General features: G+C 45.1%; 65 pseudogenes; all 65 read left to right on the forward strand.

Annotated features, from left to right (window-relative positions):
• The first annotated feature begins 106 nt into the window (after positions 1 to 106).
• Positions 107 to 225, forward strand: LOC140079728 (5S ribosomal RNA; annotated as a pseudogene).
• A 448-nt stretch (positions 226 to 673) lies between these two features.
• Positions 674 to 792, forward strand: LOC140079729 (5S ribosomal RNA; annotated as a pseudogene).
• A 70-nt stretch (positions 793 to 862) lies between these two features.
• On the forward strand, positions 863 to 981 carry LOC140098971 (5S ribosomal RNA; annotated as a pseudogene).
• A 217-nt stretch (positions 982 to 1,198) lies between these two features.
• LOC140099847 (5S ribosomal RNA) lies at positions 1,199 to 1,317 on the forward strand (annotated as a pseudogene).
• Positions 1,318 to 1,575: 258 nt separating this feature from the next.
• Positions 1,576 to 1,694, forward strand: LOC140095831 (5S ribosomal RNA; annotated as a pseudogene).
• A 447-nt stretch (positions 1,695 to 2,141) lies between these two features.
• Positions 2,142 to 2,260, forward strand: LOC140098972 (5S ribosomal RNA; annotated as a pseudogene).
• A 259-nt stretch (positions 2,261 to 2,519) lies between these two features.
• LOC140079730 (5S ribosomal RNA) lies at positions 2,520 to 2,638 on the forward strand (annotated as a pseudogene).
• Positions 2,639 to 2,708: 70 nt separating this feature from the next.
• On the forward strand, positions 2,709 to 2,827 carry LOC140091895 (5S ribosomal RNA; annotated as a pseudogene).
• A 70-nt stretch (positions 2,828 to 2,897) lies between these two features.
• Positions 2,898 to 3,016, forward strand: LOC140093136 (5S ribosomal RNA; annotated as a pseudogene).
• Positions 3,017 to 3,988: 972 nt separating this feature from the next.
• On the forward strand, positions 3,989 to 4,107 carry LOC140079731 (5S ribosomal RNA; annotated as a pseudogene).
• A 448-nt stretch (positions 4,108 to 4,555) lies between these two features.
• LOC140079732 (5S ribosomal RNA) lies at positions 4,556 to 4,674 on the forward strand (annotated as a pseudogene).
• A 70-nt stretch (positions 4,675 to 4,744) lies between these two features.
• LOC140098973 (5S ribosomal RNA) lies at positions 4,745 to 4,863 on the forward strand (annotated as a pseudogene).
• Positions 4,864 to 5,080: 217 nt separating this feature from the next.
• LOC140099859 (5S ribosomal RNA) lies at positions 5,081 to 5,199 on the forward strand (annotated as a pseudogene).
• A 258-nt stretch (positions 5,200 to 5,457) lies between these two features.
• LOC140098126 (5S ribosomal RNA) lies at positions 5,458 to 5,576 on the forward strand (annotated as a pseudogene).
• A 70-nt stretch (positions 5,577 to 5,646) lies between these two features.
• LOC140084894 (5S ribosomal RNA) lies at positions 5,647 to 5,765 on the forward strand (annotated as a pseudogene).
• Positions 5,766 to 6,359: 594 nt separating this feature from the next.
• On the forward strand, positions 6,360 to 6,478 carry LOC140088629 (5S ribosomal RNA; annotated as a pseudogene).
• A 70-nt stretch (positions 6,479 to 6,548) lies between these two features.
• Positions 6,549 to 6,667, forward strand: LOC140089483 (5S ribosomal RNA; annotated as a pseudogene).
• A 70-nt stretch (positions 6,668 to 6,737) lies between these two features.
• Positions 6,738 to 6,856, forward strand: LOC140079733 (5S ribosomal RNA; annotated as a pseudogene).
• Positions 6,857 to 7,115: 259 nt separating this feature from the next.
• Positions 7,116 to 7,234, forward strand: LOC140079734 (5S ribosomal RNA; annotated as a pseudogene).
• A 70-nt stretch (positions 7,235 to 7,304) lies between these two features.
• Positions 7,305 to 7,423, forward strand: LOC140088083 (5S ribosomal RNA; annotated as a pseudogene).
• Positions 7,424 to 7,640: 217 nt separating this feature from the next.
• Positions 7,641 to 7,759, forward strand: LOC140099872 (5S ribosomal RNA; annotated as a pseudogene).
• Positions 7,760 to 8,017: 258 nt separating this feature from the next.
• LOC140087754 (5S ribosomal RNA) lies at positions 8,018 to 8,136 on the forward strand (annotated as a pseudogene).
• A 70-nt stretch (positions 8,137 to 8,206) lies between these two features.
• On the forward strand, positions 8,207 to 8,325 carry LOC140086278 (5S ribosomal RNA; annotated as a pseudogene).
• A 787-nt stretch (positions 8,326 to 9,112) lies between these two features.
• LOC140086791 (5S ribosomal RNA) lies at positions 9,113 to 9,231 on the forward strand (annotated as a pseudogene).
• Positions 9,232 to 9,301: 70 nt separating this feature from the next.
• On the forward strand, positions 9,302 to 9,420 carry LOC140085277 (5S ribosomal RNA; annotated as a pseudogene).
• Positions 9,421 to 9,871: 451 nt separating this feature from the next.
• Positions 9,872 to 9,990, forward strand: LOC140093047 (5S ribosomal RNA; annotated as a pseudogene).
• A 448-nt stretch (positions 9,991 to 10,438) lies between these two features.
• LOC140098975 (5S ribosomal RNA) lies at positions 10,439 to 10,557 on the forward strand (annotated as a pseudogene).
• Positions 10,558 to 10,816: 259 nt separating this feature from the next.
• Positions 10,817 to 10,935, forward strand: LOC140079735 (5S ribosomal RNA; annotated as a pseudogene).
• Positions 10,936 to 11,005: 70 nt separating this feature from the next.
• Positions 11,006 to 11,124, forward strand: LOC140091896 (5S ribosomal RNA; annotated as a pseudogene).
• Positions 11,125 to 11,194: 70 nt separating this feature from the next.
• On the forward strand, positions 11,195 to 11,313 carry LOC140092277 (5S ribosomal RNA; annotated as a pseudogene).
• Positions 11,314 to 11,906: 593 nt separating this feature from the next.
• Positions 11,907 to 12,025, forward strand: LOC140088630 (5S ribosomal RNA; annotated as a pseudogene).
• Positions 12,026 to 12,284: 259 nt separating this feature from the next.
• Positions 12,285 to 12,403, forward strand: LOC140079736 (5S ribosomal RNA; annotated as a pseudogene).
• Positions 12,404 to 13,232: 829 nt separating this feature from the next.
• Positions 13,233 to 13,351, forward strand: LOC140093049 (5S ribosomal RNA; annotated as a pseudogene).
• Positions 13,352 to 13,799: 448 nt separating this feature from the next.
• LOC140098976 (5S ribosomal RNA) lies at positions 13,800 to 13,918 on the forward strand (annotated as a pseudogene).
• A 259-nt stretch (positions 13,919 to 14,177) lies between these two features.
• LOC140079738 (5S ribosomal RNA) lies at positions 14,178 to 14,296 on the forward strand (annotated as a pseudogene).
• Positions 14,297 to 14,555: 259 nt separating this feature from the next.
• On the forward strand, positions 14,556 to 14,674 carry LOC140092279 (5S ribosomal RNA; annotated as a pseudogene).
• Positions 14,675 to 15,267: 593 nt separating this feature from the next.
• Positions 15,268 to 15,386, forward strand: LOC140088631 (5S ribosomal RNA; annotated as a pseudogene).
• Positions 15,387 to 15,645: 259 nt separating this feature from the next.
• On the forward strand, positions 15,646 to 15,764 carry LOC140079739 (5S ribosomal RNA; annotated as a pseudogene).
• Positions 15,765 to 16,212: 448 nt separating this feature from the next.
• LOC140079740 (5S ribosomal RNA) lies at positions 16,213 to 16,331 on the forward strand (annotated as a pseudogene).
• A 70-nt stretch (positions 16,332 to 16,401) lies between these two features.
• On the forward strand, positions 16,402 to 16,520 carry LOC140098977 (5S ribosomal RNA; annotated as a pseudogene).
• A 217-nt stretch (positions 16,521 to 16,737) lies between these two features.
• Positions 16,738 to 16,856, forward strand: LOC140099885 (5S ribosomal RNA; annotated as a pseudogene).
• A 258-nt stretch (positions 16,857 to 17,114) lies between these two features.
• On the forward strand, positions 17,115 to 17,233 carry LOC140095833 (5S ribosomal RNA; annotated as a pseudogene).
• A 447-nt stretch (positions 17,234 to 17,680) lies between these two features.
• Positions 17,681 to 17,799, forward strand: LOC140087476 (5S ribosomal RNA; annotated as a pseudogene).
• A 259-nt stretch (positions 17,800 to 18,058) lies between these two features.
• Positions 18,059 to 18,177, forward strand: LOC140079741 (5S ribosomal RNA; annotated as a pseudogene).
• Positions 18,178 to 18,247: 70 nt separating this feature from the next.
• On the forward strand, positions 18,248 to 18,366 carry LOC140091899 (5S ribosomal RNA; annotated as a pseudogene).
• Positions 18,367 to 18,436: 70 nt separating this feature from the next.
• LOC140093138 (5S ribosomal RNA) lies at positions 18,437 to 18,555 on the forward strand (annotated as a pseudogene).
• Positions 18,556 to 19,527: 972 nt separating this feature from the next.
• On the forward strand, positions 19,528 to 19,646 carry LOC140079742 (5S ribosomal RNA; annotated as a pseudogene).
• Positions 19,647 to 20,094: 448 nt separating this feature from the next.
• LOC140078529 (5S ribosomal RNA) lies at positions 20,095 to 20,213 on the forward strand (annotated as a pseudogene).
• A 70-nt stretch (positions 20,214 to 20,283) lies between these two features.
• On the forward strand, positions 20,284 to 20,402 carry LOC140098978 (5S ribosomal RNA; annotated as a pseudogene).
• A 217-nt stretch (positions 20,403 to 20,619) lies between these two features.
• LOC140099897 (5S ribosomal RNA) lies at positions 20,620 to 20,738 on the forward strand (annotated as a pseudogene).
• A 258-nt stretch (positions 20,739 to 20,996) lies between these two features.
• Positions 20,997 to 21,115, forward strand: LOC140098127 (5S ribosomal RNA; annotated as a pseudogene).
• Positions 21,116 to 21,185: 70 nt separating this feature from the next.
• LOC140084895 (5S ribosomal RNA) lies at positions 21,186 to 21,304 on the forward strand (annotated as a pseudogene).
• Positions 21,305 to 21,898: 594 nt separating this feature from the next.
• On the forward strand, positions 21,899 to 22,017 carry LOC140088632 (5S ribosomal RNA; annotated as a pseudogene).
• A 70-nt stretch (positions 22,018 to 22,087) lies between these two features.
• LOC140089484 (5S ribosomal RNA) lies at positions 22,088 to 22,206 on the forward strand (annotated as a pseudogene).
• A 70-nt stretch (positions 22,207 to 22,276) lies between these two features.
• Positions 22,277 to 22,395, forward strand: LOC140079743 (5S ribosomal RNA; annotated as a pseudogene).
• A 259-nt stretch (positions 22,396 to 22,654) lies between these two features.
• On the forward strand, positions 22,655 to 22,773 carry LOC140079744 (5S ribosomal RNA; annotated as a pseudogene).
• Positions 22,774 to 22,843: 70 nt separating this feature from the next.
• LOC140088084 (5S ribosomal RNA) lies at positions 22,844 to 22,962 on the forward strand (annotated as a pseudogene).
• A 217-nt stretch (positions 22,963 to 23,179) lies between these two features.
• Positions 23,180 to 23,298, forward strand: LOC140099910 (5S ribosomal RNA; annotated as a pseudogene).
• Positions 23,299 to 23,556: 258 nt separating this feature from the next.
• On the forward strand, positions 23,557 to 23,675 carry LOC140087755 (5S ribosomal RNA; annotated as a pseudogene).
• A 70-nt stretch (positions 23,676 to 23,745) lies between these two features.
• LOC140086279 (5S ribosomal RNA) lies at positions 23,746 to 23,864 on the forward strand (annotated as a pseudogene).
• Positions 23,865 to 24,651: 787 nt separating this feature from the next.
• Positions 24,652 to 24,770, forward strand: LOC140086792 (5S ribosomal RNA; annotated as a pseudogene).
• A 70-nt stretch (positions 24,771 to 24,840) lies between these two features.
• On the forward strand, positions 24,841 to 24,959 carry LOC140085289 (5S ribosomal RNA; annotated as a pseudogene).
• A 451-nt stretch (positions 24,960 to 25,410) lies between these two features.
• On the forward strand, positions 25,411 to 25,529 carry LOC140093050 (5S ribosomal RNA; annotated as a pseudogene).
• Positions 25,530 to 25,977: 448 nt separating this feature from the next.
• LOC140098980 (5S ribosomal RNA) lies at positions 25,978 to 26,096 on the forward strand (annotated as a pseudogene).
• A 259-nt stretch (positions 26,097 to 26,355) lies between these two features.
• Positions 26,356 to 26,474, forward strand: LOC140079745 (5S ribosomal RNA; annotated as a pseudogene).
• The last annotated feature ends 58 nt before the right edge of the window (positions 26,475 to 26,532 follow it).

The following is a 26,532-nucleotide window of genomic DNA, read 5'->3' on the forward strand; positions in this document are numbered from 1 at the left end:
TGGGAGACTGGCTGGAAATCCCAAGTTCTGTTGACCTTTTTGAACCTGAAAATTGTGTTATTTTCTCTATGAGATAGTAATAGAAGGTTCAAATTGAACAGCTGCTGTCAACGGCCATTCTAAGCTGAATGTGCCTGCTCTCGTCAGATCGCAGCAGCAATGCAGCTTAAGGCTTGGCAAGTACCAGCATGGGAGACTGGCTGGGAATCCCAAGTTCTGTTGACCTTTTTGAACCTGAAAATTGTGTTAGTTTCTCTATGAGATAGTAAAAGAAAGTAGAAATTAGGCAGCTGCTGTCAACGGCCCTTCTAAGCTGAATGTGTGTGCTCTTGTCAGATCGCAGCAGCGATGCAGCTTAAGGCTTGGCAAGTACCAGCATGGGAGACTGACTGGGAATCCCAAGTTCTGTTGACCTTTTTGAACCTGAAAATTGTGTTAGTTTCTCTATGAGATAGTAAAAGAAGGTTCAAATTGAACAGCTGCTGTCAATGGCCATTCTAAGCTGAATGTGCCTGCTCTCGTCAGATCGCAGCAGCAATGCAGCTTAAGGCTTGGCAAGTACCAGCATGGGAGACTGGCAGGGAATCCCAAGTTCCATTGACCTTTTTGAACCTGAAAATTGTGTTAGTTTCTCTATGAGATAGTAAAAGAAGGTTCAAATTGAACAGCTGCTGTCAACGGCCATTCTAAGCTGAATGTGCCTGCTCTCGTCAGATCGCAGCAGCAATGCAGCTTAAGGCTTGGCAAGTACCAGCATGGGAGACTGGCTGGGAATCCCAAGTTCTGTTGACCTTTTTGAACCTGAAAATTGTATTAGTTTCTCTATGAGATAGTAAAAGAAGGTTCAAATTGAACAGCTGCTGTCAACGGCCATTCTAAGCTGAATGTGCCTGCTCTCGTCAGATCGCAGCAGCAATGCAGCTTAAGGCTTGGCAAGTACCAGCATGGGAGACTGGCTGGGAATCCCAAGTTCCGTTGACCTTTTTGAACCTGAAAATTGTGTTAGTTTCTCTATGAGATAGTAAAAGAAGGTTCAAATTGAACAGCTGCTGTCAACGCCCATTCTAAGCTAAGGCTTGGCAAGTACCAGCATGGGAGACTGGCTGGGAATCCCAAGTTCCATTGACCTTTTTGAACCTGAAAATTGAGTTAGTTTCTCTATGAGATAGTAAAAGAAGGTTCAAATTGAACAGCTGCTGTCAACGGCCATTCTAAGCTGAATGTGCCTGCTCTCATCAGATCGCAGCAGCAATGCAGCTTAAGGCTTGGCAAGTACCAGCATGGGAGACTGGCTGGGAATCCCAAGTTCCGTTGACCTTTTTGAACCTGAAAATGTGTTAGTTTCTCTATGAGATAGTAAAAGAAGGTTCAAATTGAACAGCTGCTGTCAACGGCCATTCTAAGCTGAATGTGCATGCTCTTGTCAGATCGCAGCAGCGTTGCAGCTTAAGGCTTGGCAAGTACCAGCATGGGAGACTGCTTGGGAATCCCAAGTTCTGTTGACCTTTTTGAACCTGAAAATTGTGTTAGTTTCTCTATGAGATAGTAAAAGAAAGTAGAAATTAGGCAGCTGCTGTCAACGGCCATTCTAAGCTGAATGTGCCTGCTCTCGTCAGATCGCAGCAGCAATGCAGCTTAAGGCTTGGCAAGTACCAGCATGGGAGACTGGCTGGGAATCCCACGTTCTGTTGCCCTTTTTGAACCTGAAAATTGTTAGTTTCTCTGTCAAAGATGGTAAAAGAAGGTTCAAATTGAACAGCTGCTGTCAACGGCCATTCTAAGCTGAATGTGCCTGCTCTCGTCAGAACGCAGCAGCAATGCAGCTTAAGGCTTGGCAAGTACCAGCATGGGAGACTGGCTGGGAATCCCAAGTTCCATTGACTTTTTGAACCTGAAAATTGTGTTAGTTTCTCTATGAGATAGTAAAAGAAGGTTCAAATTGAACAGCTGCTGTCAACTGCCATTCTAAGCTGAATGTGCATGCTCTTGTCAGATCGCAGCAGCGTTGCAGCTTAAGGCTTGGCAAGTACCAGCATGGGAGTCTGGCTGGGAATCCCAAGTTCTCTTGACCTTTTTGAACCTGAAAATTGTGTTAGTTTCTCTATGAGATAGTAAAACAAAGTAGAAATTAGGCAGCTGCTGTCAACGGCCATTCTAAGCTGAATGTGCCTGCTCTCGTCAGATCGCAGCAGCAATGCAGCTTAAGGCTTGGCAAGTACCAGCATGGGAGACTGGCTGGGAATCCCAAGTTCCGTTGACCTTTTTGAACCTGAAAATTGTTAGTTTCTCTGTCAAAGATGGTAAAAGAAGGTTCAAATTGAACAGCTGCTGTCAACGGCCATTCTAAGCTGAATGTGCCTGCTCTCGTCAGATCGCAGCAGCAATGCAGCTTAAGGCTTGGCAAAAACCAGCATGGGAGACTGGCTGGGAATCCCAAGTTCTGTTGACCTTTTTGAACCTGAAAATTGTGTTAGTTTCTCTATGAGATAGTAAAAGAAGGTTCAAATTGAACAGCTGCTGTCAACGGCCATTCTAAGCTGAATGTGCCTGCTCTCGTCAGATCGCAGCAGCAATGCAGCTTAAGGCTTGGCAAGTACCAGCATGGGAGACTGGCTGGGAATCCCAAGTTCTGTTGACCTTTTTGAACCTGAAAATTGTGTTAGTTTCTCTATGAGATAGTAAAAGAAGGTTCAAACTGAACAGCTGCTGTCAACGGCCATTCTAAGCTGAATGTGCCTGCTCTCGTCAGATCGCAGCAGCAATGCAGCTTAAGGCTTGGCATGTACCAGCATGGGAGACTGGCTGGGAATCCTAAGTTCCGTTGACCTTTTTGAGCCTGAAAATTGTGTTAGTTTCTCTATGAGATAGTAAAAGAAGGTTCAAATTGAACAGCTGCTGTCAACAGCCATTCTAAGCTGAATGTGCCTGCTCTCGTCAGATCGCAGCAGCGTTGCAGCTTAAGGCTTGGCAAGTACCAGCATGGGAGACTGGCTGGGAATCCCAAGTTCTGTTGACCTTTTTGAACCTGAAAATTGTGTTAGTTTCTCTATGAGATAGTAAAAGAAGGTTCAAATTGAACAGCTGCTGTCAACGCCCATTCTAAGCTAAGGCTTGGCAAGTACCAGCATGGGAGACTGGCTGGGAATCCCAAGTTCCATTGACCTTTTTGAACCTGAAAATTGAGTTAGTTTCTCTATGAGATAGTAAAAGAAGGTTCAAATTGAACAGCTGCTGTCAACGGCCATTCTAAGCTGAATGTGCATGCTCTTGTCAGATCGCAGCAGCGTTGCAGCTTAAGGCTTGGCAAGTACCAGCATGGGAGACTGGCTGGGAATCCCAAGTTCCGTTGACCTTTTTGAACCTGAAAATGTGTTAGTTTCTCTATGAGATAGTAAAAGAAGGTTCAAATTGAACAGCTGCTGTCAACGGCCATTCTAAGCTGAATGTGCATGCTCTTGTCAGATCGCAGCAGCGTTGCAGCTTAAGGCTTGGCAAGTACCAGCATGGGAGACTGGCTGGGAATCCCAAGTTCTGTTGACCTTTTTGAACCTGAAAATTGTGTTAGTTTCTCTATGAGATAGTAAAAGAAAGTAGAAATTAGGCAGCTGCTGTCAACGGCCATTCTAAGCTGAATGTGCCTGCTCTCGTCAGATCGCAGCAGCAATGCAGCTTAAGGCTTGGCAAGTACCAGCATGGGAGACTGGCTGGGAATCCCACGTTCCATTGACCTTTTTGAACCTGAAAATTGTTAGTTTCTCTGTCAAAGATGGTAAAAGAAGGTTCAAATTGAACAGCTGCTGTCAACGGCCATATTAAGCTGAATGTGCCTGCTTTCGTCAGATCGCAGCAGCAATGCAGCTTAAGGTTTGGCAAGTACCAGCATGGGAGACTGGCTGGAAAGTCCAAGTTCTGTTGACCTTTTTGAACCTGAAAATTGTGTTAGTTTCTCTATGAGATAGTAAAAGAAGGTTCAAATTGAACAGCTGCTGTCAACGGCCATTCTAAGCTGAATGTGCCTGCTCTCGTCAGATCGCAGCAGCAATGCAGCTTAAGGCTTGGCAAGTACCAGCATGGGAGACTGGCTGGGAATCCCAAGTTCTGTTGACCTTTTTGAACCTGAAAATTGTGTTAGTTTCTCTATGAGATAGTAAAAGAAGGTTCAAATTGAACAGCTGCTGTCAACGGCCCTTCTAAGCTGAATGTGTGTGCTCTTGTCAGATCGCAGCAGCGATGCAGCTTAAGGCTTGGCAAGTACCAGCATGGGAGACTGACTGGGAATCCCTAGTTCTGTTGACCTTTTTGAACCTGAAAATTGTGTTAGTTTCTCTATGAGATAGTAAAAGAAGGTTCAAATTGAACAGCTGCTGTCAATGGCCATTCTAAGCTGAATGTGCCTGCTCTCGTCAGATCGCAGCAGCAATGCAGCTTAAGGCTTGGCAAGTACCAGCATGGGAGACTGGCAGGGAATCCCAAGTTCCATTGACCTTTTTGAACCTGAAAATTGTGTTAGTTTCTCTATGAGATAGTAAAAGAAGGTTCAAATTGAACAGCTGCTGTCAACGGCCATTCTAAGCTGAATGTGCCTGCTCTCGTCAGATCGCAGCAGCAATGCAGCTTAAGGCTTGGCAAGTACCAGCATGGGAGACTGGCTGGGAATCCCAAGTTCTGTTGACCTTTTTGAACCTGAAAATTGTATTAGTTTCTCTATGAGATAGTAAAAGAAGGTTCAAATTGAACAGCTGCTGTCAACGGCCATTCTAAGCTGAATGTGCCTGCTCTCGTCAGATCGCAGCAGCAATGCAGCTTAAGGCTTGGCAAGTACCAGCATGGGAGACTGGCTGGGAATCCCAAGTTCCGTTGACCTTTTTGAACCTGAAAATTGTGTTAGTTTCTCTATGAGATAGTAAAAGAAGGTTCAAATTGAACAGCTGCTGTCAACGCCCATTCTAAGCTAAGGCTTGGCAAGTACCAGCATGGGAGACTGGCTGGGAATCCCAAGTTCCATTGACCTTTTTGAACCTGAAAATTGAGTTAGTTTCTCTATGAGATAGTAAAAGAAGGTTCAAATTGAACAGCTGCTGTCAACGGCCATTCTAAGCTGAATGTGCCTGCTCTCATCAGATCGCAGCAGCAATGCAGCTTAAGGCTTGGCAAGTACCAGCATGGGAGACTGGCTGGGAATCCCAAGTTCCGTTGACCTTTTTGAACCTGAAAATGTGTTAGTTTCTCTATGAGATAGTAAAAGAAGGTTCAAATTGAACAGCTGCTGTCAACGGCCATTCTAAGCTGAATGTGCATGCTCTTGTCAGATCGCAGCAGCGTTGCAGCTTAAGGCTTGGCAAGTACCAGCATGGGAGACTGCTTGGGAATCCCAAGTTCTGTTGACCTTTTTGAACCTGAAAATTGTGTTAGTTTCTCTATGAGATAGTAAAAGAAAGTAGAAATTAGGCAGCTGCTGTCAACGGCCATTCTAAGCTGAATGTGCCTGCTCTCGTCAGATCGCAGCAGCAATGCAGCTTAAGGCTTGGCAAGTACCAGCATGGGAGACTGGCTGGAAATCCCACGTTCTGTTGACCTTTTTGAACCTGAAAATTGTTAGTTTCTCTGTCAAAGATGGTAAAAGAAGGTTCAAATTGAACAGCTGCTGTCAACGGCCATTCTAAGCTGAATGTGCCTGCTCTCGTCAGAACGCAGCAGCAATGCAGCTTAAGGTTTGGCAAGTACCAGCATGGGAGACTGGCTGGGAATCCCAAGTTCTGTTGACCTTTTTGAACCTGAAAATTGTGTTAGTTTCTCTATGAGATAGTAAAAGAAGGTTCAAATTGAACAGCTGCTGTCAACGCCCATTCTAAGCTAAGGCTTGGCAAGTACCAGCATGGGAGACTGGCTGGGAATCCCAAGTTCCATTGACCTTTTTGAACCTGAAAATTGAGTTAGTTTCTCTATGAGATAGTAAAAGAAGGTTCAAATTGAACAGCTGCTGTCAACGGCCATTCTAAGCTGAATGTGCATGCTCTTGTCAGATCGCAGCAGCGTTGCAGCTTAAGGCTTGGCAAGTACCAGCATGGGAGACTGGCTGGGAATCCCAAGTTCCGTTGACCTTTTTGAACCTGAAAATGTGTTAGTTTCTCTATGAGATAGTAAAAGAAGGTTCAAATTGAACAGCTGCTGTCAACGGCCATTCTAAGCTGAATGTGCATGCTCTTGTCAGATCGCAGCAGCGTTGCAGCTTAAGGCTTGGCAAGTACCAGCATGGGAGACTGGCTGGGAATCCCAAGTTCTGTTGACCTTTTTGAACCTGAAAATTGTGTTAGTTTCTCTATGAGATAGTAAAAGAAAGTAGAAATTAGGCAGCTGCTGTCAACGGCCATTCTAAGCTGAATGTGCCTGCTCTCGTCAGATCGCAGCAGCAATGCAGCTTAAGGCTTGGCAAGTACCAGCATGGGAGACTGGCTGGGAATCCCACGTTCCGTTGACCTTTTTGAACCTGAAAATTGTTAGTTTCTCTGTCAAAGATGGTAAAAGAAGGATCAAATTGAACAGCTGCTGTCAACGGCCATATTAAGCTGAATGTGCCTGCTCTCGTCAGATCGCAGCAGCAATGCAGCTTAAGGTTTGGCAAGTACCAGCATGGGAGACTGGCTGGGAATCCCAAGTTCTGTTGACCTTTTTGAACCTGAAAATTGTGTTAGTTTCTCTATGAGATAGTAAAAGAAGGTTCAAATTGAACAGCTGCTGTCAACGGCCATTCTAAGCTGAATGTGCCTGCTCTCGTCAGATCGCAGCAGCAATGCAGCTTAAGGCTTGGCAAGTACCAGCATGGGAGACTGGCTGGGAATCCCAAGTTCTGTTGACCTTTTTGAACCTGAAAATTGTGTTAGTTTCTCTATGAGATAGTAAAAGAAGGTTCAAATTGAACAGCTGCTGTCAACGGCCCTTCTAAGCTGAATGTGTGTGCTCTTGTCAGATCGCAGCAGCAATGCAGCTTAAGGCTTGGCAAGTACCAGCATGGGAGACTGGCAGGGAATCCCAAGTTCCATTGACCTTTTTGAACCTGAAAATTGTGTTAGTTTCTCTATGAGATAGTAAAAGAAGGTTCAAATTGAACAGCTGCTGTCAACGGCCATTCTAAGCTGAATGTGCCTGCTCTCGTCAGATCGCAGCAGCAATGCAGCTTAAGGCTTGGCAAGTACCAGCATGGGAGACTGGCTGGGAATCCCAAGTTCTGTTGACCTTTTTGAACCTGAAAATTGTATTAGTTTCTCTATGAGATAGTAAAAGAAGGTTCAAATTGAACAGCTGCTGTCAACGGCCATTCTAAGCTGAATGTGCCTGCTCTCGTCAGATCGCAGCAGCAATGCAGCTTAAGGCTTGGCAAGTACCAGCATGGCAGACTGGCTGGGAATCCCAAGTTCCGTTGACCTTTTTGAACCTGAAAATTGTGTTAGTTTCTCTATGAGATAGTAAAAGAAGGTTCAAATTGAACAGCTGCTGTCAACGCCCATTCTAAGCTAAGGCTTGGCAAGTACCAGCATGGGAGACTGGCTGGGAATCCCAAGTTCCATTGACCTTTTTGAACCTGAAAATTGAGTTAGTTTCTCTATGAGATAGTAAAAGAAGGTTCAAATTGAACAGCTGCTGTCAACGGCCATTCTAAGCTGAATGTGCCTGCTCTCATCAGATCGCAGCAGCAATGCAGCTTAAGGCTTGGCAAGTACCAGCATGGGAGACTGGCTGGGAATCCCAAGTTCCGTTGACCTTTTTGAACCTGAAAATGTGTTAGTTTCTCTATGAGATAGTAAAAGAAGGTTCAAATTGAACAGCTGCTGTCAACGGCCATTCTAAGCTGAATGTGCATGCTCTTGTCAGATCGCAGCAGCGTTGCAGCTTAAGGCTTGGCAAGTACCAGCATGGGAGACTGCCTGGGAATCCCAAGTTCTGTTGACCTTTTTGAACCTGAAAATTGTGTTAGTTTCTCTATGAGATAGTAAAAGAAAGTAGAAATTAGGCAGCTGCTGTCAACGGCCATTCTAAGCTGAATGTGCCTGCTCTCGTCAGATCGCAGCAGCAATGCAGCTTAAGGCTTGGCAAGTACCAGCATGGGAGACTGGCTGGGAATCCCATGTTCTGTTGACCTTTTTGAACCTGAAAATTGTTAGTTTCTCTGTCAAAGATGGTAAAAGAAGGTTCAAATTGAACAGCTGCTGTCAACGGCCATTCTAAGCTGAATGTGCCTGCTCTCGTCAGATCGCAGCAGCAATGCAGCTTAAGGTTTGGCAAGTACCAGCATGGGAGACTGGCTGGGAATCCCAAGTTCCGTTGACCTTTTTGAACCTGAAAATTGTGTTAGTTTCTCTATGAGATAGTAAAAGAAGGTTCAAATTGAACAGCTGCTGTCAACGCCCATTCTAAGCTAAGGCTTGGCAAGTACCAGCATGGGAGACTGGCTGGGAATCCCAAGTTCCATTGACCTTTTTGAACCTGAAAATTGAGTTAGTTTCTCTATGAGATAGTAAAAGAAGGTTCAAATTGAACAGCTGCTGTCAACAGCCATTCTAAGCTGAATGTGCATGCTCTTGTCAGATCGCAGCAGCAATGCAGCTTAAGGCTTGGCAAGTACCAGCATGGGAGACTAGCTGGGAATCCCAAGTTCCATTGACCTTTTTGAACCTGAAAATTGTGTTAGTTTCTCTATGAGATAGTAAAAGAAGGTTCAAATTGAACAGCTGCTGTCAACAGCCATTCTAAGCTGAATGTGCATGCTCTGGTCAGATCGCAGCAGCAATGCAGCTTAAGGCTTTGCAAGTACCAGCATGGGAGACTGGCTGGGAATCCCAAGTTCTGTTGACATTTTTGAACCTGAAAATCGTGTTAGTTTCTCTATGAGATAGTAAAAGAAGGTTCAAATTGAACAACTGCTGTCAACGGCCATTCTACTAAGCTTAATGTGCCTGCTCTCGTCAGATCGCAGCAGCAATGCAGCTTAAGGCTTGGCAAGTACCAGCATGGGAGACTGGCTGGGAGTCCCAAGTTCCGTTGACCTTTTTGAACCTGAAAATTGTGTTAGTTTCTCTATGAGATAGTAAAAGAAGGTTCAAATTGAACAGCTGCTGTCAACGGCCATTCTAAGCTGAATGTGCCTGCTCTCGTCAGATCGCAGCAGCAATGCAGCTTAAGGCTTGGCAAGTACCAGCATGGGAGACTGGCTGGGAATCCTAAGTTCTGTTGACCTTTTTGAACCTGAAAATTGTGTTAGTTTCTCTATGAGGTAGTAAAATAAGGTTCAAATTGAACAGTTGCTGTCAACGGCCATTCTAAGCTGAATGTGCCTGCTCTCGTCAGATCGCAGCAGCAATGCAGCTTAAGGCTTGGCAAGTACCAGCATGGGAGACTAGCTGGGAATCCCAAGTTCCGTTGACCTTTTTGAACCTGAAAATTGTGTTAGTTTCTCTATGAGATAGTAAAAGAAGGTTCAAATTGAACAGCTGCTGTCAACAGCCATTCTAAGCTGAATGTGCATGCTCTGGTCAGATCGCAGCAGCAATGCAGCTTAAGGCTTTGCAAGTACCAGCATGGGAGACTGGCTGGGAATCCCAAGTTCTGTTGACATTTTTGAACCTGAAAATCGTGTTAGTTTCTCTATGAGATAGTAAAAGAAGGTTCAAATTGAACAACTGCTGTCAACGGCCATTCTACTAAGCTTAATGTGCCTGCTCTCGTCAGATCGCAGCAGCAATGCAGCTTAAGGCTTGGCAAGTACCAGCATGGGAGACTGGCTGGGAGTCCCAAGTTCCGTTGACCTTTTTGAACCTGAAAATTGTGTTAGTTTCTCTATGAGATAGTAAAAGAAGGTTCAAATTGAACAGCTGCTGTCAACGGCCATTCTAAGCTGAATGTGCCTGCTCTCGTCAGATCGCAGCAGCAATGCAGCTTAAGGCTTGGCAAGTACCAGCATGGGAGACTGGCTGGGAATCATAAGTTCCGTTGACCTTTTTTTAACCTGAAAATTGTGTTAGTTTCTCTATGAGATAGTAAAAGAAGGTTCAAATTGAACAGCTGCTGTCAACGGCCATTCTAAGCTGAATGCGCCTGCTCTCGTCAGATCGCAGCAGCAATGCAGCTTAAGGCTTGGCAAGTACCAGCATGGGAGACTGGCTGGGAATCCCAAGTTCCATTGACTTTTTGAACCTGAAAATTGTGTTAGTTTCTCTATGAGATAGTAAAAGAAGGTTCAAATTGAACAGCTGCTGTCAACTGCCATTCTAAGCTGAATGTGCATGCTCTTGTCAGATCGCAGCAGCGTTGCAGCTTAAGGCTTGGCAAGTACCAGCATGGGAGTCTGGCTGGGAATCCCAAGTTCTCTTGACCTTTTTGAACCTGAAAATTGTGTTAGTTTCTCTATGAGATAGTAAAACAAAGTAGAAATTAGGCAGCTGCTGTCAACGGCCATTCTAAGCTGAATGTGCCTGCTCTCGTCAGATCGCAGCAGCAATGCAGCTTAAGGCTTGGCAAGTACCAGCATGGGAGACTGGCTGGGAATCCCAAGTTCCGTTGACCTTTTTGAACCTGAAAATTGTTAGTTTCTCTGTCAAAGATGGTAAAAGAAGGTTCAAATTGAACAGCTGCTGTCAACGGCCATTCTAAGCTGAATGTGCCTGCTCTCGTCAGATCGCAGCAGCAATGCAGCTTAAGGCTTGGCAAAAACCAGCATGGGAGACTGGCTGGGAATCCCAAGTTCTGTTGACCTTTTTGAACCTGAACATTGTGTTAGTTTCTCTATGAGATAGTAAAAGAAGGTTCAAATTGAACAGCTGCTGTCAACGGCCATTCTAAGCTGAATGTGCCTGCTCTCGTCAGATCGCAGCAGCAATGCAGCTTAAGGCTTGGCAAGTACCAGCATGGGAGACTGGCTGGGAATCCCAAGTTCTGTTGACCTTTTTGAACCTGAAAATTGTGTTAGTTTCTCTATGAGATAGTAAAAGAAGGTTCAAACTGAACAGCTGCTGTCAACGGCCATTCTAAGCTGAATGTGCCTGCTCTCGTCAGATCGCAGCAGCAATGCAGCTTAAGGCTTGGCATGTACCAGCATGGGAGACTGGCTGGGAATCCTAAGTTCCGTTGACCTTTTTGAGCCTGAAAATTGTGTTAGTTTCTCTATGAGATAGTAAAAGAAGGTTCAAATTGAACAGCTGCTGTCAACGGCCATTCTAAGCTGAATGTGCCTGCTCTCGTCAGATCGCAGCAGCGTTGCAGCTTAAGGCTTGGCAAGTACCAGCATGGGAGACTGGCTGGGAATCCCAAGTTCTGTTGACCTTTTTGAACCTGAAAATTGTGTTAGTTTCTCTATGAGATAGTAAAAGAAGGTTAAAATTGAACAGCTGCTGTCAACGCCCATTCTAAGCTAAGGCTTGGCAAGTACCAGCATGGGAGACTGGCTGGGAATCCCAAGTTCGATTGACCTTTTTGAACCTGAAAATTGAGTTAGTTTCTCTATGAGATAGTAAAAGAAGGTTCAAATTGAACAGCTGCTGTCAACGGCCATTCTAAGCTGAATGTGCATGCTCTTGTCAGATCGCAGCAGCGTTGCAGCTTAAGGCTTGGCAAGTACCAGCATGGGAGACTGGCTGGGAATCCCAAGTTCCGTTGACCTTTTTGAACCTGAAAATGTGTTAGTTTCTCTATGAGATAGTAAAAGAAGGTTCAAATTGAACAGCTGCTGTCAACGGCCATTCTAAGCTGAATGTGCATGCTCTTGTCAGATCGCAGCAGCGTTGCAGCTTAAGGCTTGGCAAGTACCAGCATGGGAGACTGGCTGGGAATCCCAAGTTCCGTTGACCTTTTTGAACCTGAAAATGTGTTAGTTTCTCTATGAGATAGTAAAAGAAGGTTCAAATTGAACAGCTGCTGTCAACGGCCATTCTAAGCTGAATGTGCCTGCTCTCGTCAGATCGCAGCAGCAATGCAGCTTAAGGCTTGGCAAGTACCAGCATGGGAGACTGGCTGGGAATCCCACGTTCCGTTGACCTTTTTGAACCTGAAAATTGTTAGTTTCTCTGTCAAAGATGGTAAAAGAAGGTTCAAATTGAACAGCTGCTGTCAACGGCCATATTAAGCTGAATGTGCCTGCTTTCGCCAGATCGCAGCAGCAATGCAGCTTAAGGTTTGGCAAGTACCAGCATGGGAGACTGGCTGGAAATCCCAAGTTCTGTTGACCTTTTTGAACCTGAAAATTGTGTTATTTTCTCTATGAGATAGTAAAAGAAGGTTCAAATTGAACAGCTGCTGTCAACGGCCATTCTAAGCTGAATGTGCCTGCTCTCGTCAGATCGCAGCAGCAATGCAGCTTAAGGCTTGGCAAGTACCAGCATGGGAGACTGGCTGGGAATCCCAAGTTCTGTTGACCTTTTTGAACCTGAAAATTGTGTTAGTTTCTCTATGAGATAGTAAAAGAAGGTTCAAATTGAACAGCTGCTGTCAACGGCCCTTCTAAGCTGAATGTGTGTGCTCTTGTCAGATCGCAGCAGCGATGCAGCTTAAGGCTTGGCAAGTACCAGCATGGGAGACTGACTGGGAATCCCAAGTTCTGTTGACCTTTTTGAACCTGAAAATTGTGTTAGTTTCTCTATGAGATAGTAAAAGAAGGTTCAAATTGAACAGCTGCTGTCAATGGCCATTCTAAGCTGAATGTGCCTGCTCTCGTCAGATCGCAGCAGCAATGCAGCTTAAGGCTTGGCAAGTACCAGCATGGGAGACTGGCAGGGAATCCCAAGTTCCATTGACCTTTTTGAACCTGAAAATTGTGTTAGTTTCTCTATGAGATAGTAAAAGAAGGTTCAAATTGAACAGCTGCTGTCAACAGCCATTCTAAGCTGAATGTGCATGCTCTGGTCAGATCGCAGCAGCAATGCAGCTTAAGGCTTTGCAAGTACCAGCATGGGAGACTGGCTGGGAATCCCAAGTTCTGTTGACATTTTTGAACCTGAAAATCGTGTTAGTTTCTCTATGAGATAGTAAAAGAAGGTTCAAATTGAACAACTGCTGTCAACGGCCATTCTACTAAGCTTAATGTGCCTGCTCTCGTCAGATCGCAGCAGCAATGCAGCTTAAGGCTTGGCAAGTACCAGCATGGGAGACTGGCTGGGAGTCCCAAGTTCCGTTGACCTTTTTGAACCTGAAAATTGTGTTAGTTTCTCTATGAGATAGTAAAAGAAGGTTCAAATTGAACAGCTGCTGTCAACGGCCATTCTAAGCTGAATGTGCCTGCTCTCGTCAGATCGCAGCAGCAATGCAGCTTAAGGCTTGGCAAGTACCAGCATGGGAGACTGGCTGGGAATCATAAGTTCCGTTGACCTTTTTTTAACCTGAAAATTGTGTTAGTTTCTCTATGAGATAGTAAAAGAAGGTTCAAATTGAACAGCTGCTGTCAACGGCCATTCTAAGCTGAATGCGCCTGCTCTCGTCAGATCGCAGCAGCAATGCAGCTTAAGGCTTGGCAAGTACCAGCATGGGAGACTGGCTGGGAATCCCAAGTTCCATTGACTTTTTGAACCTGAAAATTGTGTTAGTTTCTCTATGAGATAGTAAAAGAAGGTTCAAATTGAACAGCTGCTGTCAACTGCCATTCTAAGCTGAATGTGCATGCTCTTGTCAGATCGCAGCAGCGTTGCAGCTTAAGGCTTGGCAAGTACCAGCATGGGAGTCTGGCTGGGAATCCCAAGTTCTCTTGACCTTTTTGAACCTGAAAATTGTGTTAGTTTCTCTATGAGATAGTAAAACAAAGTAGAAATTAGGCAGCTGCTGTCAACGGCCATTCTAAGCTGAATGTGCCTGCTCTCGTCAGATCGCAGCAGCAATGCAGCTTAAGGCTTGGCAAGTACCAGCATGGGAGACTGGCTGGGAATCCCAAGTTCCGTTGACCTTTTTGAACCTGAAAATTGTTAGTTTCTCTGTCAAAGATGGTAAAAGAAGGTTCAAATTGAACAGCTGCTGTCAACGGCCATTCTAAGCTGAATGTGCCTGCTCTCGTCAGATCGCAGCAGCAATGCAGCTTAAGGCTTGGCAAAAACCAGCATGGGAGACTGGCTGGGAATCCCAAGTTCTGTTGACCTTTTTGAACCTGAACATTGTGTTAGTTTCTCTATGAGATAGTAAAAGAAGGTTCAAATTGAACAGCTGCTGTCAACGGCCATTCTAAGCTGAATGTGCCTGCTCTCGTCAGATCGCAGCAGCAATGCAGCTTAAGGCTTGGCAAGTACCAGCATGGGAGACTGGCTGGGAATCCCAAGTTCTGTTGACCTTTTTGAACCTGAAAATTGTGTTAGTTTCTCTATGAGATAGTAAAAGAAGGTTCAAACTGAACAGCTGCTGTCAACAGCCATTCTAAGCTGAATGTGCCTGCTCTCGTCAGATCGCAGCAGCAATGCAGCTTAAGGCTTGGCATGTACCAGCATGGGAGACTGGCTGGGAATCCTAAGTTCCGTTGACCTTTTTGAGCCTGAAAATTGTGTTAGTTTCTCTATGAGATAGTAAAAGAAGGTTCAAATTGAACAGCTGCTGTCAACGGCCATTCTAAGCTGAATGTGCCTGCTCTCGTCAGATCGCAGCAGCGTTGCAGCTTAAGGCTTGGCAAGTACCAGCATGGGAGACTGGCTGGGAATCCCAAGTTCTGTTGACCTTTTTGAACCTGAAAATTGTGTTAGTTTCTCTATGAGATAGTAAAAGAAGGTTAAAATTGAACAGCTGCTGTCAACGCCCATTCTAAGCTAAGGCTTGGCAAGTACCAGCATGGGAGACTGGCTGGGAATCCCAAGTTCCATTGACCTTTTTGAACCTGAAAATTGAGTTAGTTTCTCTATGAGATAGTAAAAGAAGGTTCAAATTGAACAGCTGCTGTCAACGGCCATTCTAAGCTGAATGTGCATGCTCTTGTCAGATCGCAGCAGCGTTGCAGCTTAAGGCTTGGCAAGTACCAGCATGGGAGACTGGCTGGGAATCCCAAGTTCCGTTGACCTTTTTGAACCTGAAAATGTGTTAGTTTCTCTATGAGATAGTAAAAGAAGGTTCAAATTGAACAGCTGCTGTCAACGGCCATTCTAAGCTGAATGTGCATGCTCTTGTCAGATCGCAGCAGCGTTGCAGCTTAAGGCTTGGCAAGTACCAGCATGGGAGACTGGCTGGGAATCCCAAGTTCCGTTGACCTTTTTGAACCTGAAAATGTGTTAGTTTCTCTATGAGATAGTAAAAGAAGGTTCAAATTGAACAGCTGCTGTCAACGGCCATTCTAAGCTGAATGTGCCTGCTCTCGTCAGATCGCAGCAGCAATGCAGCTTAAGGCTTGGCAAGTACCAGCATGGGAGACTGGCTGGGAATCCCACGTTCCGTTGACCTTTTTGAACCTGAAAATTGTTAGTTTCTCTGTCAAAGATGGTAAAAGAAGGTTCAAATTGAACAGCTGCTGTCAACGGCCATATTAAGCTGAATGTGCCTGCTTTCGTCAGATCGCAGCAGCAATGCAGCTTAAGGTTTGGCAAGTACCAGCATGGGAGACTGGCTGGAAATCCCAAGTTCTGTTGACCTTTTTGAACCTGAAAATTGTGTTATTTTCTCTATGAGATAGTAAAAGAAGGTTCAAATTGAACAGCTGCTGTCAACGGCCATTCTAAGCTGAATGTGCCTGCTCTCGTCAGATCGCAGCAGCAATGCAGCTTAAGGCTTGGCAAGTACCAGCATGGGAGACTGGCTGGGAATCCCAAGTTCTGTTGACCTTTTTGAACCTGAAAATTGTGTTAGTTTCTCTATGAGATAGTAAAAGAAGGTTCAAATTGAACAGCTGCTGTCAACGGCCCTTCTAAGCTGAATGTGTGTGCTCTTGTCAGATCGCAGCAGCGATGCAGCTTAAGGCTTGGCAAGTACCAGCATGGGAGACTGACTGGGAATCCCAAGTTCTGTTGACCTTTTTGAACCTGAAAATTGTGTTAGTTTCTCTATGAGATAGTAAAAGAAGGTTCAAATTGAACAGCTGCTGTCAATGGCCATTCTAAGCTGAATGTGCCTGCTCTCGTCAGATCGCAGCAGCAATGCAGCTTAAGGCTTGGCAAGTACCAGCATGGGAGACTGGCAGGGAATCCCAAGTTCCATTGACCTTTTTGAACCTGAAAATTGTGTTAGTTTCTCTATGAGATAGTAAAAGAAGGTTCAAATTGAACAGCTGCTGTCAACGGCCATTCTAAGCTGAATGTGCCTGCTCTCGTCAGATCGCAGCAGCAATGCAGCTTAAGGCTTGGCAAGTACCAGCATGGGAGACTGGCTGGGAATCCCAAGTTCTGTTGACCTTTTTGAACCTGAAAATTGTATTAGTTTCTCTATGAGATAGTAAAAGAAGGTTCAAATTGAACAGCTGCTGTCAACGGCCATTCTAAGCTGAATGTGCCTGCTCTCGTCAGATCGCAGCAGCAATGCAGCTTAAGGCTTGGCAAGTACCAGCATGGGAGACTGGCTGGGAATCCCAAGTTCCGTTGACCTTTTTGAACCTGAAAATTGTGTTAGTTTCTCTATGAGATAGTAAAAGAAGGTTCAAATTGAACAGCTGCTGTCAACGCCCATTCTAAGCTAAGGCTTGGCAAGTACCAGCATGGGAGACTGGCTGGGAATCCCAAGTTCCATTGACCTTTTTGAACCTGAAAATTGAGTTAGTTTCTCTATGAGATAGTAAAAGAAGGTTCAAATTGAACAGCTGCTGTCAACGGCCATTCTAAGCTGAATGTGCCTGCTCTCATCAGATCGCAGCAGCAATGCAGCTTAAGGCTTGGCAAGTACCAGCATGGGAGACTGGCTGGGAATCCCAAGTTCCGTTGACCTTTTTGAACCTGAAAATGTGTTAGTTTCTCTATGAGATAGTAAAAGAAGGTTCAAATTGAACAGCTGCTGTCAACGGCCATTCTAAGCTGAATGTGCATGCTCTTGTCAGATCGCAGCAGCGTTGCAGCTTAAGGCTTGGCAAGTACCAGCATGGGAGACTGCTTGGGAATCCCAAGTTCTGTTGACCTTTTTGAACCTGAAAATTGTGTTAGTTTCTCTATGAGATAGTAAAAGAAAGTAGAAATTAGGCAGCTGCTGTCAACGGCCATTCTAAGCTGAATGTGCCTGCTCTCGTCAGATCGCAGCAGCAATGCAGCTTAAGGCTTGGCAAGTACCAGCATGGGAGACTGGCTGGGAATCCCACGTTCTGTTGCCCTTTTTGAACCTGAAAATTGTTAGTTTCTCTGTCAAAGATGGTAAAAGAAGGTTCAAATTGAACAGCTGCTGTCAACGGCCATTCTAAGCTGAATGTGCCTGCTCTCGTCAGAACGCAGCAGCAATGCAGCTTAAGGCTTGGCAAGTACCAGCATGGGAGACTGGCTGGGAATCCCAAGTTCCATTGACTTTTTGAACCTGAAAATTGTGTTAGTTTCTCTATGAGATAGTAAAAGAAGGTTCAAATTGAACAGCTGCTGTCAACTGCCATTCTAAGCTGAATGTGCATGCTCTTGTCAGATCGCAGCAGCGTTGCAGCTTAAGGCTTGGCAAGTACCAGCATGGGAGTCTGGCTGGGAATCCCAAGTTCTCTTGACCTTTTTGAACCTGAAAATTGTGTTAGTTTCTCTATGAGATAGTAAAACAAAGTAGAAATTAGGCAGCTGTTGTCAACGGCCATTCTAAGCTAAATGTGCCTGCTCTCGTCAGATCGCAGCAGCAATGCAGCTTAAGGCTTGGCAAGTACCAGCATGGGAGACTGGCTGGGAATCCCAAGTTCCGTTGACCTTTTTGAACCTGAAAATTGTTAGTTTCTCTGTCAAAGATGGTAAAAGAAGGTTCAAATTGAACAGCTGCTGTCAACGGCCATTCTAAGCTGAATGTGCCTGCTCTCGTCAGATCGCAGCAGCAATGCAGCTTAAGGCTTGGCAAAAACCAGCATGGGAGACTGGCTGGGAATCCCAAGTTCTGTTGACCTTTTTGAACCTGAAAATTGTGTTAGTTTCTCTATGAGATAGTAAAAGAAGGTTCAAATTGAACAGCTGCTGTCAACGGCCATTCTAAGCTGAATGTGCCTGCTCTCGTCAGATCGCAGCAGCAATGCAGCTTAAGGCTTGGCAAGTACCAGCATGGGAGACTGGCTGGGAATCCCAAGTTCTGTTGACCTTTTTGAACCTGAAAATTGTGTTAGTTTCTCTATGAGATAGTAAAAGAAGGTTCAAACTGAACAGCTGCTGTCAACGGCCATTCTAAGCTGAATGTGCCTGCTCTCGTCAGATCGCAGCAGCAATGCAGCTTAAGGCTTGGCATGTACCAGCATGGGAGACTGGCTGGGAATCCTAAGTTCCGTTGACCTTTTTGAGCCTGAAAATTGTGTTAGTTTCTCTATGAGATAGTAAAAGAAGGTTCAAATTGAACAGCTGCTGTCAACAGCCATTCTAAGCTGAATGTGCCTGCTCTCGTCAGATCGCAGCAGCGTTGCAGCTTAAGGCTTGGCAAGTACCAGCATGGGAGACTGGCTGGGAATCCCAAGTTCTGTTGACCTTTTTGAACCTGAAAATTGTGTTAGTTTCTCTATGAGATAGTAAAAGAAGGTTCAAATTGAACAGCTGCTGTCAACGCCCATTCTAAGCTAAGGCTTGGCAAGTACCAGCATGGGAGACTGGCTGGGAATCCCAAGTTCCATTGACCTTTTTGAACCTGAAAATTGAGTTAGTTTCTCTATGAGATAGTAAAAGAAGGTTCAAATTGAACAGCTGCTGTCAACGGCCATTCTAAGCTGAATGTGCATGCTCTTGTCAGATCGCAGCAGCGTTGCAGCTTAAGGCTTGGCAAGTACCAGCATGGGAGACTGGCTGGGAATCCCAAGTTCCGTTGACCTTTTTGAACCTGAAAATGTGTTAGTTTCTCTATGAGATAGTAAAAGAAGGTTCAAATTGAACAGCTGCTGTCAACGGCCATTCTAAGCTGAATGTGCATGCTCTTGTCAGATCGCAGCAGCGTTGCAGCTTAAGGCTTGGCAAGTACCAGCATGGGAGACTGGCTGGGAATCCCAAGTTCTGTTGACCTTTTTGAACCTGAAAATTGTGTTAGTTTCTCTATGAGATAGTAAAAGAAAGTAGAAATTAGGCAGCTGCTGTCAACGGCCATTCTAAGCTGAATGTGCCTGCTCTCGTCAGATCGCAGCAGCAATGCAGCTTAAGGCTTGGCAAGTACCAGCATGGGAGACTGGCTGGGAATCCCACGTTCCATTGACCTTTTTGAACCTGAAAATTGTTAGTTTCTCTGTCAAAGATGGTAAAAGAAGGTTCAAATTGAACAGCTGCTGTCAACGGCCATATTAAGCTGAATGTGCCTGCTTTCGTCAGATCGCAGCAGCAATGCAGCTTAAGGTTTGGCAAGTACCAGCATGGGAGACTGGCTGGAAATCCCAAGTTCTGTTGACCTTTTTGAACCTGAAAATTGTGTTAGTTTCTCTATGAGATAGTAAAAGAAGGTTCAAATTGAACAGCTGCTGTCAACGGCCATTCTAAGCTGAATGTGCCTGCTCTCGTCAGATCGCAGCAGCAATGCAGCTTAAGGCTTGGCAAGTACCAGCATGGGAGACTGGCTGGGAATCCCAAGTTCTGTTGACCTTTTTGAACCTGAAAATTGTGTTAGTTTCTCTATGAGATAGTAAAAGAAGGTTCAAATTGAACAGCTGCTGTCAACGGCCCTTCTAAGCTGAATGTGTGTGCTCTTGTCAGATCGCAGCAGCGATGCAGCTTAAGGCTTGGCAAGTACCAGCATGGGAGACTGACTGGGAATCCCTAGTTCTGTTGACCTTTTTGAACCTGAAAATTGTGTTAGTTTCTCTATGAGATAGTAAAAGAAGGTTCAAATTGAACAGCTGCTGTCAATGGCCATTCTAAGCTGAATGTGCCTGCTCTCGTCAGATCGCAGCAGCAATGCAGCTTAAGGCTTGGCAAGTACCAGCATGGGAGACTGGCAGGGAATCCCAAGTTTCATTGACCTTTTTGAACCTGAAAATTGTGTTAGTTTCTCTATGAGATAGTAAAAGAAGGTTCAAATTGAACAGCTGCTGTCAACGGCCATTCTAAGCTGAATGTGCCTGCTCTCGTCAGATCGCAGCAGCAATGCAGCTTAAGGCTTGGCAAGTACCAGCATGGGAGACTAGCTGGGAATCCCAAGTTCTGTTGACCTTTTTGAACCTGAAAATTGTATTAGTTTCTCTATGAGATAGTAAAAGAAGGTTCAAATTGAACAGCTGCTGTCAACGGCCATTCTAAGCTGAATGTGCCTGCTCTCGTCAGATCGCAGCAGCAATGCAGCTTAAGGCTTGGCAAGTACCAGCATGGGAGACTGGCTGGGAATCCCAAGTTCCGTTGACCTTTTTGAACCTGAAAATTGTGTTAGTTTCTCTATGAGATAGTAAAAGAAGGTTCAAATTGAACAGCTGCTGTCAACGCCCATTCTAAGCTAAGGCTTGGCAAGTACCAGCATGGGAGACTGGCTGGGAATCCCAAGTTCCATTGACCTTTTTGAACCTGAAAATTGAGTTAGTTTCTCTATGAGATAGTAAAAGAAGGTTCAAATTGAACAGCTGCTGTCAACGGCCATTCTAAGCTGAATGTGCCTGCTCTCATCAGATCGCAGCAGCAATGCAGCTTAAGGCTTGGCAAGTACCAGCATGGGAGACTGGCTGGGAATCCCAAGTTCCGTTGACCTTTTTGAACCTGAAAATGTGTTAGTTTCTCTATGAGATAGTAAAAGAAGGTTCAAATTGAACAGCTGCTGTCAACGGCCATTCTAAGCTGAATGTGCATGCTCTTGTCAGATCGCAGCAGCGTTGCAGCTTAAGGCTTGGCAAGTACCAGCATGGGAGACTGCTTGGGAATCCCAAGTTCTGTTGACCTTTTTGAACCTGAAAATTGTGTTAGTTTCTCTATGAGATAGTAAAAGAAAGTAGAAATTAGGCAGCTGCTGTCAACGGCCATTCTAAGCTGAATGTGCCTGCTCTCGTCAGATCGCAGCAGCAATGCAGCTTAAGGCTTGGCAAGTACCAGCATGGGAGACTGGCTGGAAATCCCACGTTCTGTTGACCTTTTTGAACCTGAAAATTGTTAGTTTCTCTGTCAAAGATGGTAAAAGAAGGTTCAAATTGAACAGCTGCTGTCAACGGCCATTCTAAGCTGAATGTGCCTGCTCTCGTCAGAACGCAGCAGCAATGCAGCTTAAGGTTTGGCAAGTACCAGCATGGGAGACTGGCTGGGAATCCCAAGTTCTGTTGACCTTTTTGAACCTGAAAATTGTGTTAGTTTCTCTATGAGATAGTAAAAGAAGGTTCAAATTGAACAGCTGCTGTCAACGCCCATTCTAAGCTAAGGCTTGGCAAGTACCAGCATGGGAGACTGGCTGGGAATCCCAAGTTCCATTGACCTTTTTGAACCTGAAAATTGAGTTAGTTTCTCTATGAGATAGTAAAAGAAGGTTCAAATTGAACAGCTGCTGTCAACGGCCATTCTAAGCTGAATGTGCATGCTCTTGTCAGATCGCAGCAGCGTTGCAGCTTAAGGCTTGGCAAGTACCAGCATGGGAGACTGGCTGGGAATCCCAAGTTCCGTTGACCTTTTTGAACCTGAAAATGTGTTAGTTTCTCTATGAGATAGTAAAAGAAGGTTCAAATTGAACAGCTGCTGTCAACGGCCATTCTAAGCTGAATGTGCATGCTCTTGTCAGATCGCAGCAGCGTTGCAGCTTAAGGCTTGGCAAGTACCAGCATGGGAGACTGGCTGGGAATCCCAAGTTCTGTTGACCTTTTTGAACCTGAAAATTGTGTTAGTTTCTCTATGAGATAGTAAAAGAAAGTAGAAATTAGGCAGCTGCTGTCAACGGCCATTCTAAGCTGAATGTGCCTGCTCTCGTCAGATCGCAGCAGCAATGCAGCTTAAGGCTTGGCAAGTACCAGCATGGGAGACTGGCTGGGAATCCCACGTTCCGTTGACCTTTTTGAACCTGAAAATTGTTAGTTTCTCTGTCAAAGATGGTAAAAGAAGGTTCAAATTGAACAGCTGCTGTCAACGGCCATATTAAGCTGAATGTGCCTGCTCTCGTCAGATCGCAGCAGCAATGCAGCTTAAGGTTTGGCAAGTACCAGCATGGGAGACTGGCTGGGAATCCCAAGTTCTGTTGACCTTTTTGAACCTGAAAATTGTGTTAGTTTCTCTATGAGATAGTAAAAGAAGGTTCAAATTGAACAGCTGCTGTCAACGGCCATTCTAAGCTGAATGTGCCTGCTCTCGTCAGATCGCAGCAGCAATGCAGCTTAAGGCTTGGCAAGTACCAGCATGGGAGACTGGCTGGGAATCCCAAGTTCTGTTGACCTTTTTGAACCTGAAAATTGTGTTAGTTTCTCTATGAGATAGTAAAAGAAGGTTCAAATTGAACAGCTGCTGTCAACGGCCCTTCTAAGCTGAATGTGTGTGCTCTTGTCAGATCGCAGCAGCAATGCAGCTTAAGGCTTGGCAAGTACCAGCATGGGAGACTGGCAGGGAATCCCAAGTTCCATTGACCTTTTTGAACCTGAAAATTGTGTTAGTTTCTCTATGAGATAGTAAAAGAAGGTTCAAATTGAACAGCTGCTGTCAACGGCCATTCTAAGCTGAATGTGCCTGCTCTCGTCAGATCGCAGCAGCAATGCAGCTTAAGGCTTGGCAAGTACCAGCATGGGAGACTGGCTGGGAATCCCAAGTTCTGTTGACCTTTTTGAACCTGAAAATTGTATTAGTTTCTCTATGAGATAGTAAAAGAAGGTTCAAATTGAACAGCTGCTGTCAACGGCCATTCTAAGCTGAATGTGCCTGCTCTCGTCAGATCGCAGCAGCAATGCAGCTTAAGGCTTGGCAAGTACCAGCATGGCAGACTGGCTGGGAATCCCAAGTTCCGTTGACCTTTTTGAACCTGAAAATTGTGTTAGTTTCTCTATGAGATAGTAAAAGAAGGTTCAAATTGAACAGCTGCTGTCAACGCCCATTCTAAGCTAAGGCTTGGCAAGTACCAGCATGGGAGACTGGCTGGGAATCCCAAGTTCCATTGACCTTTTTGAACCTGAAAATTGAGTTAGTTTCTCTATGAGATAGTAAAAGAAGGTTCAAATTGAACAGCTGCTGTCAACGGCCATTCTAAGCTGAATGTGCCTGCTCTCATCAGATCGCAGCAGCAATGCAGCTTAAGGCTTGGCAAGTACCAGCATGGGAGACTGGCTGGGAATCCCAAGTTCCGTTGACCTTTTTGAACCTGAAAATGTGTTAGTTTCTCTATGAGATAGTAAAAGAAGGTTCAAATTGAACAGCTGCTGTCAACGGCCATTCTAAGCTGAATGTGCATGCTCTTGTCAGATCGCAGCAGCGTTGCAGCTTAAGGCTTGGCAAGTACCAGCATGGGAGACTGCCTGGGAATCCCAAGTTCTGTTGACCTTTTTGAACCTGAAAATTGTGTTAGTTTCTCTATGAGATAGTAAAAGAAAGTAGAAATTAGGCAGCTGCTGTCAACGGCCATTCTAAGCTGAATGTGCCTGCTCTCGTCAGATCGCAGCAGCAATGCAGCTTAAGGCTTGGCAAGTACCAGCATGGGAGACTGGCTGGGAATCCCATGTTCTGTTGACCTTTTTGAACCTGAAAATTGTTAGTTTCTCTGTCAAAGATGGTAAAAGAAGGTTCAAATTGAACAGCTGCTGTCAACGGCCATTCTAAGCTGAATGTGCCTGCTCTCGTCAGATCGCAGCAGCAATGCAGCTTAAGGTTTGGCAAGTACCAGCATGGGAGACTGGCTGGGAATCCCAAGTTCCGTTGACCTTTTTGAACCTGAAAATTGTGTTAGTTTCTCTATGAGATAGTAAAAGAAGGTTCAAATTGAACAGCTGCTGTCAACGCCCATTCTAAGCTAAGGCTTGGCAAGTACCAGCATGGGAGACTGGCTGGGAATCCCAAGTTCCATTGACCTTTTTGAACCTGAAAATTGAGTTAGTTTCTCTATGAGATAGTAAAAGAAGGTTCAAATTGAACAGCTGCTGTCAACAGCCATTCTAAGCTGAATGTGCATGCTCTTGTCAGATCGCAGCAGCAATGCAGCTTAAGGCTTGGCAAGTACCAGCATGGGAGACTAGCTGGGAATCCCAAGTTCCATTGACCTTTTTGAACCTGAAAATTGTGTTAGTTTCTCTATGAGATAGTAAAAGAAGGTTCAAATTGAACAGCTGCTGTCAACAGCCATTCTAAGCTGAATGTGCATGCTCTGGTCAGATCGCAGCAGCAATGCAGCTTAAGGCTTTGCAAGTACCAGCATGGGAGACTGGCTGGGAATCCCAAGTTCTGTTGACATTTTTGAACCTGAAAATCGTGTTAGTTTCTCTATGAGATAGTAAAAGAAGGTTCAAATTGAACAACTGCTGTCAACGGCCATTCTACTAAGCTTAATGTGCCTGCTCTCGTCAGATCGCAGCAGCAATGCAGCTTAAGGCTTGGCAAGTACCAGCATGGGAGACTGGCTGGGAGTCCCAAGTTCCGTTGACCTTTTTGAACCTGAAAATTGTGTTAGTTTCTCTATGAGATAGTAAAAGAAGGTTCAAATTGAACAGCTGCTGTCAACGGCCATTCTAAGCTGAATGTGCCTGCTCTCGTCAGATCGCAGCAGCAATGCAGCTTAAGGCTTGGCAAGTACCAGCATGGGAGACTGGCTGGGAATCCTAAGTTCTGTTGACCTTTTTGAACCTGAAAATTGTGTTAGTTTCTCTATGAGGTAGTAAAATAAGGTTCAAATTGAACAGTTGCTGTCAACGGCCATTCTAAGCTGAATGTGCCTGCTCTCGTCAGATCGCAGCAGCAATGCAGCTTAAGGCTTGGCAAGTACCAGCATGGGAGACTAGCTGGGAATCCCAAGTTCCGTTGACCTTTTTGAACCTGAAAATTGTGTTAGTTTCTCTATGAGATAGTAAAAGAAGGTTCAAATTGAACAGCTGCTGTCAACAGCCATTCTAAGCTGAATGTGCATGCTCTGGTCAGATCGCAGCAGCAATGCAGCTTAAGGCTTTGCAAGTACCAGCATGGGAGACTGGCTGGGAATCCCAAGTTCTGTTGACATTTTTGAACCTGAAAATCGTGTTAGTTTCTCTATGAGATAGTAAAAGAAGGTTCAAATTGAACAACTGCTGTCAACGGCCATTCTACTAAGCTTAATGTGCCTGCTCTCGTCAGATCGCAGCAGCAATGCAGCTTAAGGCTTGGCAAGTACCAGCATGGGAGACTGGCTGGGAGTCCCAAGTTCCGTTGACCTTTTTGAACCTGAAAATTGTGTTAGTTTCTCTATGAGATAGTAAAAGAAGGTTCAAATTGAACAGCTGCTGTCAACGGCCATTCTAAGCTGAATGTGCCTGCTCTCGTCAGATCGCAGCAGCAATGCAGCTTAAGGCTTGGCAAGTACCAGCATGGGAGACTGGCTGGGAATCATAAGTTCCGTTGACCTTTTTTTAACCTGAAAATTGTGTTAGTTTCTCTATGAGATAGTAAAAGAAGGTTCAAATTGAACAGCTGCTGTCAACGGCCATTCTAAGCTGAATGCGCCTGCTCTCGTCAGATCGCAGCAGCAATGCAGCTTAAGGCTTGGCAAGTACCAGCATGGGAGACTGGCTGGGAATCCCAAGTTCCATTGACTTTTTGAACCTGAAAATTGTGTTAGTTTCTCTATGAGATAGTAAAAGAAGGTTCAAATTGAACAGCTGCTGTCAACTGCCATTCTAAGCTGAATGTGCATGCTCTTGTCAGATCGCAGCAGCGTTGCAGCTTAAGGCTTGGCAAGTACCAGCATGGGAGTCTGGCTGGGAATCCCAAGTTCTCTTGACCTTTTTGAACCTGAAAATTGTGTTAGTTTCTCTATGAGATAGTAAAACAAAGTAGAAATTAGGCAGCTGCTGTCAACGGCCATTCTAAGCTGAATGTGCCTGCTCTCGTCAGATCGCAGCAGCAATGCAGCTTAAGGCTTGGCAAGTACCAGCATGGGAGACTGGCTGGGAATCCCAAGTTCCGTTGACCTTTTTGAACCTGAAAATTGTTAGTTTCTCTGTCAAAGATGGTAAAAGAAGGTTCAAATTGAACAGCTGCTGTCAACGGCCATTCTAAGCTGAATGTGCCTGCTCTCGTCAGATCGCAGCAGCAATGCAGCTTAAGGCTTGGCAAAAACCAGCATGGGAGACTGGCTGGGAATCCCAAGTTCTGTTGACCTTTTTGAACCTGAAAATTGTGTTAGTTTCTCTATGAGATAGTAAAAGAAGGTTCAAATTGAACAGCTGCTGTCAACGGCCATTCTAAGCTGAATGTGCCTGCTCTCGTCAGATCGCAGCAGCAATGCAGCTTAAGGCTTGGCAAGTACCAGCATGGGAGACTGGCTGGGAATCCCAAGTTCTGTTGACCTTTTTGAACCTGAAAATTGTGTTAGTTTCTCTATGAGATAGTAAAAGAAGGTTCAAAC

Source organism: Engystomops pustulosus, chromosome 9 (assembly GCF_040894005.1).
Source record: "Engystomops pustulosus chromosome 9, aEngPut4.maternal, whole genome shotgun sequence".
Taxonomy (NCBI): Eukaryota; Metazoa; Chordata; class Amphibia; order Anura; family Leptodactylidae; genus Engystomops; species Engystomops pustulosus.